The sequence below is a fragment of the Propithecus coquereli genome, unplaced genomic scaffold (assembly GCF_000956105.1).
Source record: "Propithecus coquereli isolate 6110/MARCELLA unplaced genomic scaffold, Pcoq_1.0 Scaffold65, whole genome shotgun sequence".
NCBI lineage: Eukaryota > Metazoa > Chordata > Mammalia > Primates > Indriidae > Propithecus > Propithecus coquereli.
In genome coordinates this window covers 8,073,822-8,084,763 of record NW_012152507.1, presented here as the reverse complement: position 1 = coordinate 8,084,763, position 10,942 = coordinate 8,073,822, and positions in this window count along the sequence as shown.

Below are 10,942 nucleotides of genomic sequence, written 5' to 3'. Positions count from 1 at the left end.
TCCTGGATGGAGCTGGAACACATTCTACTAAGTGAAGTATCCCAAGAATGGAAAAACAAGCACCACATGTACTCACCATCAAATTGGTATTAACTGATCAACACTTAAGTGCACGTATATTAATAACATTAATTGGGTGTTGGGCAGATGGGAGGGGGAGGAGGGGATGGGTATATATACACACATAATGGGTGTGGTGCACACCGTCTGGGGGATGGGCACACTTGAAGCTCTGACTCAGGTGGGGCAAAGACAGTATACATAACCTAAACATTTGTACCTCCATAATATGCTGAAATAAAAAATAAATAAAAAAACAAAACAAACGAAACTCTCCTCTCACTTCAGGATGTACGCCAGCTGCATTTTACAATGGTAATAATTGTTCTCTTCCACAGAGGGTATATTATATTAGGTACTTGGGAGGGGCCCAGGGAATCAGACTTCTCTCAGGTCCCATCATACCTCTGGCTACAATTCCCATCTCTCTGACTTAGTGTGCAATACATTTAGCTTAGAACTGAGAATTCAATGCTTCCAAAAGTCTCAACTGATTTCTAATTAGGGAAACAAAAACCACTTCATATATTCCAAATGTCAGAGAGACTTTAATGCAAAGAATTGGTTACACAGGTGATGGACAAATTGAGAAGCCAAACAGGGAACAGTTAGGACCACCAGGAGAAGAGCAAAAGCGGGAAGCCACTACCCCTTCTAGGATGAAAGGACAAAAGACAAGGAGCCAGAATCGCTAAGTAGATGCTGCAACGTTGGCTGGCCTGTCTGGTAAGAGCTGGATCCAGTGATGAATTTCAGCTGCTAATGGAGCTACCATTAACGACAGGGAGGGAGGAGAAGGAATACAATCACACACACACACACACACACACACACACACAAACACACACCTACCCACCCACCCTTACGTTCCTCCGCTCTCCAGGAAATGTATCTCACTTGCTGAATTCAGCTGGAACATAGTATGGAGCAGTGCATTACAGATTAGAACAGAAAAAGGGTAAGGAATAAACCTGCCAATAAACAGACCCAGGTCTGACATAACAAGCCTGCAGATTACTGGACTCTCAACCATCTTGGATTACTGACCTCGAGCAAAAGGCAGCTTTCTTAGCAAAGCCTGATTTTCCTCCTTCTTTGCTTTCAGATACATTAACTTAATCTAACTTTGTTTAGTATAAAATGATATCAATTGGGAAACTGTTCAGCTGCAAGTATTTGAAACCCCAACTAAGGGTAATTTAAGCAAAGAAAGGTTTATAAAATATTTCATCAACTCTAAGAAACATGTTTTTCGTATTTTTTCATCTATAAATTAGGTCATTTATAATTGATGTGAAGAAAAAATATTATATTATTGTATAGTGGTCAGTAAGTTTTTCTTTCTTAGTGGTATATAGAATAATGGTGTGTCTTACAATCAATGACATCTTAGATTTGATGAAATGCAGTATTTGTCTCATGGAACAAGGGGTCTGGGTGGGCAGTCCTGATCTGAAACAGTGGTCTAACAATACTATTAGGAACCCAGGCTATTTTTACCTTTCATGTCTGCCATGAGGATGTGTAGAAGAAGCCTTCTTCCTCATTCTTGCCATCTTATGGTAACAACATGGTTACTTCAGCCTCATCTCTATGTTTCAAGTTGGAAAAATAGAAAGGAAGAAAATATGAAGGGCAAAAAAATGTCTATAGCAAGTCTTTACTTTTTCATTTTGGAAAGGTCACCCACCACAGAGACTTACAACTATACCTTATTAGCCATGATTGTTTTATGGCCTTTCAGATCTTCAAGAGAGGCTGAGTGTCAAGTATTTAGAGTTATAGCCTCTATAGTAGAGGATAGCAAGGGGGCAGGTGGTTGGAAATGACAAGTAAAAGTATAAAAACATGCATGGAAATGATAAACACAAATTTAAGATGTTGATTATCTTTGAGAGAATACAGAGAAATGTGATTGGAAAAGTGTTCATAGGGGGCTTAACTATAATTATAACATGATATTTTCTAAGCCAGATGGAGACTACATGCTCGTTATATTATTTTTTCTATTTCTTATATCTGAAATATTGTTAAAAATGAAAAGCTAAGTTAAATTATTTGGAATTCTCACTAATATTCTACTATAAATAAATGAATAAATAGTTATTGATTTAGATTTATGGCAGTATGCGGATGAGATACACTGAAAGGCCCTCCTAACGAAAACAATTAAAGTGATAGATTTTAAAATAAAAGGGAGATTTCAAAACTTACTAAAAAGCTGAAGAAATAAAGATCTGTGGTACTGGCATAAGTATAGACATATAGAACCATAGAGTAGAATTGAGAGTCCAAAAATAAACCCTCAAATTTATGGTCAATCACTTTTCGACACAGTGCTATGACAATTCAAGGGAACGGAGGGGAACAATCTTTTCAAAAATAGCTCTGGGACAACTGAATATCCATATGCAAAAGAATGAAGCTGGACCCCTACCTTATACCATACACAAAAATTTAAATCAAAATGGTTCAGAGAACTAAATTAAGAACTAAAAGTATAAAGTTCTTGGAAGAAAACATATGTAAATTTTCATGACCTTGGATTAAGCAATGGTTTCTTACAAAACACCTGCAACAAAAGAAAAAAATAGATATACTGGGCTTCATCAAAATTTAAAACTTTAGTGCTTCAAAGCCACTATCAAGAAAATGAAAAAATAGCCCATAGAATGGGAGAAACTATTCACAAATCATATATCTGACAAGGGACTCATATATAAAATATATGCAAAACTGTCACCATTTAAAAAAAATGACAATTCAATTTAAAAATAGGCTAAGTATTGAATAGACTTTTCACCAAAGAAGATATACAAATAGTCAATAAGCACATGAAGAGATGCTCACAATCATTAGCATTAAGGAAATGCAAATCAAAACCACAATGAGGTACTACTTCATACCCACTTGGATGGCTATAGTCAAAAAGACAGACAATAGCAAGTGTTTGCAAAGGTGTGCAGAAAATGGAACTCTCATACACTGCTGGTGGGAATTTGAAATGGTCCAGCCACTTGGAAAAGGGTCTGGAATTTCCTCAAAAGGTTAAACACAGAGTTATCATATAACCCAGCAACTCTGTTCTGAAGTATATAATGAAGAAAAATGAAAACATATGCCCACTTGAAAACTTGTACATAAATGTTCATAGCGGCATTGTTCATAATAGCCAAAAGTAGAGACAATCCAATGTCCATCAACTGATGAGAGAAATAAAATATGATTTATTCTTACAGAGGATTATTATTTGGCAATAAAAAGGAATGAAGCGCTGGTACAGGCTATAACATGGAAGAACCCTGAAAACATACTCAGTGAAAGCTATCACACAACACTGTATGTTATATGATTGCATTTACAGGAAATGTCCAGAATAGTCAACTCCACAGAGACAGAAAGCAAATTAGTGATTGCCTAGAGCTGGGGTGTGGGTGGAGAATTAGAATGACTGCTAATAGGTATGGTTTCTTTCTGGGGTGAAGAAAATGTCCTAAAACCAGGTAATGGCAATGCTTACACAACTCTGAAAATACTAAAAGCCACTGAACTGGATACTTTAAAACTGTAAATATCATAGTCTGTGATTTATATCTCAAAAAAAAAGCTATTTTGAAAAGAAAAACAGATAAAGGGGCATTTAAAAATAGATCTGTGGGTTACCACCAAAGTAACAAATATGCCAAGCCTAGAAATGAAGTAAAATCAGGAATCCCTGGACATAAGCAAGTGTCAATGACAACTTTTGTCCTAACAGTTTTTTGTTTGTTTTGGTTTTTTGAACTGTCAAGACTCTGAACCTACATTTTGGCAACTGCACAGTGTATGGAGCCTAGAGCATTCTCAAGATGAGGATTATCATACAAAAGATCCCCTACAAAAAGCTGATATTCCATTAGATTACAACCACAGGGTGAGAGTGGAAATGACATAAACCCTGCTGTGTCACAAAGGGGAAGAATCTTCCCTGAAAGTTCATAACTACAAGACAGCATTCATGAGCATCTGGGTTTGCATTCATAATATTTGTGTCCAAAAAAAAACCTGAGTGCAGAATTTTATTTGAAGTGTCCCCAGTTGGATGCATCCTCAGGAAATAGAAACAAATGCAGATCCTCTCAGGAGGCTTCAAAAAATTCCTACAAAGTTTCAAAGAATACCAGCATCAGATCCATTATCAAAAATCACAAAACACATATGTAAACAAAGCATCGTGAGTAAGCACGGGCAGAAACAACAGGCAGCAGCAGAACACCTCCAAACGCTTCTGCTATTAGAAATAACAGACACATAAAATCTGTTTATTTAAAGAAATAAAGTAGAGGCTTGGAGATATCAGCATGAATTGCCCCTAGTGAATGGAAAATAAACATTCTTTTTAAGCGTGGAATATTCATGAAAATTGATAACATTATAGACCATAAAGTAGCCTCATTAAATTTCAAATGATTGTTATTATACTGACCACAGTCTTCAGACACAATTCACTTGTCAGAAATGACTTTTAGAAAGATAACTTGGAAACCTCATTCATTTGAAAATTTAAAAAAAACTCATCTAAACAATACATGAGTCAATGACAAAACTAAAAATGTAGAAAATACTTGTAATTAAATAATTATAGACTATATAGGCTGCTTATGAAGCTGTTGGAGAGAAATCTATTCCCTTAATTGCTTTCATTAGAAAAAAAATTTTTTTCGTGAATTTTAAAAATATCCAACTTCAGGAGTAAGGACAAGAATGCAGGAAAAATCTAAAGAAGGTAGGGGAAATAATATAAAAAAAGTTAATTAATAAAAATAAAGACAAAAACAAAAAATAAGGGCAAAATAAGGGTTAATCCTTCATACAATCGGGAGGATTAACAATGCCAAAAGTTGATTCTTTAAGACATTAATAAAATTGACAAACTACTGGAGAAATTGAGAAGACTGAAAAAAGAGAAGAAAACATCATTAGGAATTAAAAAGGAGCATAACTATTAAAACTACATAGATTAAACAGTTAATAATAGGCCTTTGTACACAAATTTATGGCAATAAACTTTAATATTTAGAGATAATGGATGAATTACCACAAAATATAATTTGCCAAAATTGATTTAAGAAAAAGTAGAGAACCTGGATAGCCTGATATAATAACTATTAAAGGAATTGGAATAGTTGTTTAAAATCTTGCCACAGGACGAAGTGGTTTAGCAGAAGGATTTTACTAAAAGCCAAGAAATAGGGCCAATGTTAAATGAATTTTTCTAGAGAATTGAAAAAGAAGGAATACTTTCCAACTCATTTTTTCGAGCTGGCATAATATTGACCCCCAAATAAGACATGGCTGGCATGATAGGAAAATTAAAGACTAGCTGCACTCATGAACATAGTTTCAAAAATACTAAATCAAATTTTAGCCAACACAATCCAGTAATATAGCAAAGATGTAATACATTATGGCTAAGTTGGGTTTCTCCCAGGAATACAAAGTTGGTTTAAAAAATTGATAGGACCAAGAAAAGGACGCCCACTCTTATCATTGCTACTCAATCTCCTATTGCAAGTCCTACTCAGTACAGTAAAACAAGAAAGAGAAATAAAATACATTAAAAATTGCACAGGAAGAAACAAAACAATCATTATTTGGATAATCTTAAATGGATAGGATTATCTGTTTAGTAGAAAACCCCAAAGAATCTAACCAGTTTTCCGGAAACTAAATTGACACACAAAAGTGATTTTTATATACCACCCACTATTAAAAAGAGTAACTTGAAAAACTTATCCACAATAATATCAAAAACATCAAAATCTAAAAGAGATATATATGTGTGGATATGTGTGGATATGTACATATATGTGTGTGTATCAAACCCTACATGCATAAAATTATCAAATTCTAATAAAAAACATTTTAAAAAACCAAATAAATAGAAAATTATATCATATTCTATTTATCACAGGAAGATCGTATATTATAAAGTCATCAACTTTCTCTAATTCAGAATTCCCTGGGATGCCTCTGGGTACTTGCATGCCCAATGATAATAGCACATGGGCAATTGCAATAACCTAGTCTTGAAAAGCAACTAGGAATTCAGTTGCCTCAAAGATGAAGGACTGGGTCACCCTACTGAGGGAAGCATTTGAGAGATGTTCTGGCCCAGGGAAATCTACTATAGGTGGTTAAGGAGGGAGATGATGAATATCAATTAATGCAGGGGTCCCCAACCTATGGTGAGTTATATAATATTTCATTATATATTACAATGTAATAATAATAGAAATAAAGTGCACAATAAATGTAATGCACTCGAATCATCCCGAAACGATTTCCCCTATCCCCAGTCCAAGGAAAAATTGTCTTCCATGAAAACAGTCCCTGGTGCCAAAAAGGCTGGGAACCGCTGAATTAATGGCCTCAGGACCAACTACAACAGCAGGAACTACATTAAATCCACCTACTGTTAAGCCTTTAATTCTTTTTCTCTTTTTCAGGTAATTGCACCTTAAACCTTGAAGAATCAGTGACAGGATAGAGTGAACATAGTGTGAGGCTTGAGTGGATCTGAGTGGTGGAAGGGGTACATTGTAGCTGATTTAGGACAGAAGTTGGTAGATAAATAGCCCAGTTTCCTCTGCCTTCAGTGGATAAGTCTGATGTGTATTTTACACTGTCTTTCAGAGTTCCCAGCAGACATGAGCCCCAGCTGCTCATAGTGGCATCCTGCTTATAAACACTCACTTGAAGCTTTGCTTCCTTCCAGCTCTCACTTCCTCACTTCTCCCTGGTGCTTCTGGTATCACCTGCCTGACAAGCTCCTTATACTCAAATCTTTGTCTTAGGATCTACTTTGGCGGGGAGGGAATTAAAATAAAACATACTCCAAATGTTCATGAATAGAATGGATAAACTGAGGTATTGTTGTAAAATGGAATACTGTGCTACAGTAACAGGGCAAGAGCTAAATACGTCAACATAATGTTGAGTGGAAGGAGCAAGTTAAAAAAATACCTACCGCTTTATTCTATTTATTTAAAATCTTTAAAAAGGCAAAACTAAACAAAATATTATTTCAGGATACATACAGGATGGCAAAACTCCAAAGAGAAGCATGAGAATGATTATCATAAAAGTCAGCCCAATGGTTACCTCTGGGGAACAAACAGGGCTTTTAAGATACTGATAATGTTGTATTTCTTAACCTGGTTGTTGTGTACACCAATGTTTGTAATATTATTATTTCTTAAATTACATATATATTTTTATTTATATTTTGTGTAGTCAACATAGTTCATAATAAACAATTTTTAAATATTGTCAAATTAGGTATGTGAAAAAAACAGAAGACAGATTGTAATCAACCAACCAATTGATCATTAAGTACAAGGATTTTGCACTCAGATTGCTTTTCAAGTTTTCCATTCCACTTTAATAAAACCAGAAATTGAAATCATAGAAAATACATTATGTATGTGATTCACACAAGAAAGACTTCAAAGAGTAAAACTATACTGAAAAGAAAGGCCTTGGCCCTAACATCAAAAGATTTGTGAATGATGGTACTTTATAAGCTTTAAATTAAAAAGAAAATTTTAAATTTTATGTTTCAAGTTAAAACATTTACGTATATGTATATGTACTATAAGTATATACATATATATAATTCTGATTAATCCAATTTTATTTTTCTCTCTTAAATGACTGACCAGCTACCAGTTCTATTCACATTATATAAGGAGGACATCTATTAAACATTAAGGAAATGAACTAAAGACTGCGTAGGGCTTTGTTTGAGAACTAATGGGAGGTGAGGATAAATGGCACAGAGGTTATGTATGTTTAAAAAATAAGCTTGAGTTTTAACATTTATTCCTGAAAAATATGAAACTTAAATATTGAGAAAGATTATCTCCAATATGAATATAACATTAAATAATCTTCAAAGTAGTCTTTACTCATTACTCATTCATACACTAACCTGAAAGCAACAAATTGCTTTCTAAAACACCGAAGAAAAAGTTAAGTATATATGAATAGTGAGAGAGACAGAGAGACATATAGAAAGAGATCACCCCCATTTATATACAATGTGTGTCTCTGTTTGTGTAATTCTGCCTTTCAACACTTATTGGAAAAATAGAAGATTATTCTACATCTGGTCTTTTGGTTAAAGTAAGTAGGGCATTTTTGTCAATCTTTGGAGTGATCAGAAGGTTTGAAGGATGTCTTAATCCTACTCTGAGTGTCAAAGTAGATGTCTTTGTTCATTTCATAAAATCAAATGAGAGTGGTGTTGTGGGGATTAGATTTTGACAATTCAATCCAGATGACCACTTTATTATGGAAAAGCATTCTACATCCTTTATCTAATCCAGAAAGTATATTCATAGAGAAGGCACTATAGCTACACTATAATACAGTTGCAAATATTAAAATTAAAGGTTATAAGAAGAAACGCAGCTGTTGAAGGGCAGTGACTGAGTAAATTCATTTGAGTGTTACATGTCTATGATGATATGGATTATTCAAGATTTTTTGCAAAACTCATTTCAAAGATTCTCACTTTAGCATTTCAAAGGTAGTGGATAATATTTGAAAAAAAAGTTTCACTTCTTTTAAATACGATAATAATAGGGTTTGAGAGATAAATATGCAAAGGCTTATAAAATAATGTATACCAGAGAGTTCTGAATGCCAATTGTGTGCACAGATGTCTCAGTTGGGGCATAAAATATTGGTATGTTTCATAGTTTTTCTTTTCTGAAGAAGTTATTTACACTTCTGCAGTGACATAAGCTCCTTATTTAACATAGAGAAAAATTGATAATCTCAAAAAAAATGGATAAAGATTTGGATCTCTAAATTTAACTGACCCTGGAAGTGAGTTATTAAGCAAATAAGACATTGCACATGTGTGTGATAAACATGTGTGTTTATTTCCTTTTATTTCAAAAATTCAAAACACGTTAAGATGTATTTCACCTCAAAGAAGTATGTTCAATCTATTTTAAGTTTTGAAGTTAAAAGATGTGGTGCTTCATTCATACAGTCCAGATTTTGAAAAGAAAGTTCATTTAACTCTATCATTTTTCCAAAGATATGATGCTTCTCTTCCCTTTGCAATATAAAGTCAGAGACCACTTTATGAATTTTTCTTATTAGTCCTTAATAACACAAGTGGATTCAGACATTGTGGAGACTTGATTAGAGAGTTAGATTTTTTACCTCTCTGTATAGTTCTTTCCCTTGAAACTGTGCTTCCCAAAGTATATTTCATGAAATACTAATTCAGGGCTTTGCAACATACACTCAAAGGGATTCCAGTGTCAAATTGTTATAGAAAGTACTAGAGCCCATTCTTAGAGACGTATAAAAGACTTGGTGTTTTGCAAATGTACTCCAGCAAACAACACTGCTTAACTTATTTTAAAATTGGAATTTTCAAAATTTATTTGACTTTTTTCACATAATCCTAATTGATATCCTATAGTAGAGTTAGGCAGATGCTGTTCTGTGTAATTTAACCTAAGAGTGTATTCTGGTTGACCTTCAAATAATATTAATTTCTATAAAATGCAAATATTGATATATTTGCATTTGCAATGAAAAGATACTTTATACATAAAAAAAAACCCTAACATTTTACTGATTTGTCTTCAAGAACAACACCAATCTTTTCGAAGATTACTTTTGTTTGTTTGCTTTGCCTGACTACAATGGCACAAAAACTGAAGAACTTTCAGGAAAACTGCCTCACAAAACATAGGATACTTTTTAGGTAATAATGATACCAAGAAACTAAAGTTTTAAAACGAGAGGACCAGAGTGGGGGAAACCACCTGACATTTTGCTATTTTAGAGGAAAGAATTTGGAGCAGCACGCATTCGTAGCTGTATTTAAAAGACTGCACTTGAGGGTTAAAGCATAAAACAGGATAAGGGAATATTGGTTTGTGTTCTAAGAATATGAACTAAGTAATCTTTGAGGAAAACCTAAGAGGACAAAAATAGGTGAGATTTTTGTGGACGCAGTACCTACTTTGAAACTTCTGATTGTCTTTTTAACTGTTAGTACTGATTTATTTCCCCCTTTTTGTCTTAGATGGGTTTTTTTCTTTACCGACTCTTCCTAACATCATGCATTGATAATGCATTCGTAACGTCGTGTTATTATTTTAGCTATTTAATTTTTTAGTCCTCTAGTTATAATTATTTTGTTATGCAGTAGTCCTCTCTTATCCACAGGGGATGTGTTCCAAGACCCTCAGTGGATGCCAGAAATGGTGGATAGTAACAAACTCTCTATATATTATGCACGAATTTCTTTTTCATTTTTCACAATTTCATGAACAGATTTGTTCTTATTATAGATCTTAGCAACCTCAGCATGTGATTTTTTTTCTTCCCTATTAAGTTGAAAACTTTCACCTTTTCACTTAAAAGAAGCACTTTATGGCTTTTCTTTGGCATGTCTGAATTGCCAGCGTCACTACTCTTGCTCTTTGGGGCCACTATTAAGTAAAACAGGGGTTACTGAGCACAAGCACTATGATACCATGACAGTCTATCTGATAACCAAAACACGACTAAGTGACTAATAGGCTGGTGGCACAGACAGCATGAAAACGTTGGGGAAAAGGATGATTCATGTCCTGGGTGCACTCAGAACAGCACACAATTTAAAACTTATGAGTTGTTTATTTCTGGAATTTTTCATTTACCATTTTTGGATCACAGTTGACAGTGGGTAATTGAAACTGGAAAGTGAAACTATGGGTAAGGGGGGACTTATGTATATATATATTGATAATTCTTAATTGCTCTATGTTCTTTCCATTTTATTTTCTGTATCTCATTTTATCATCTAGTTTTATTTTTCTTAGTCTCA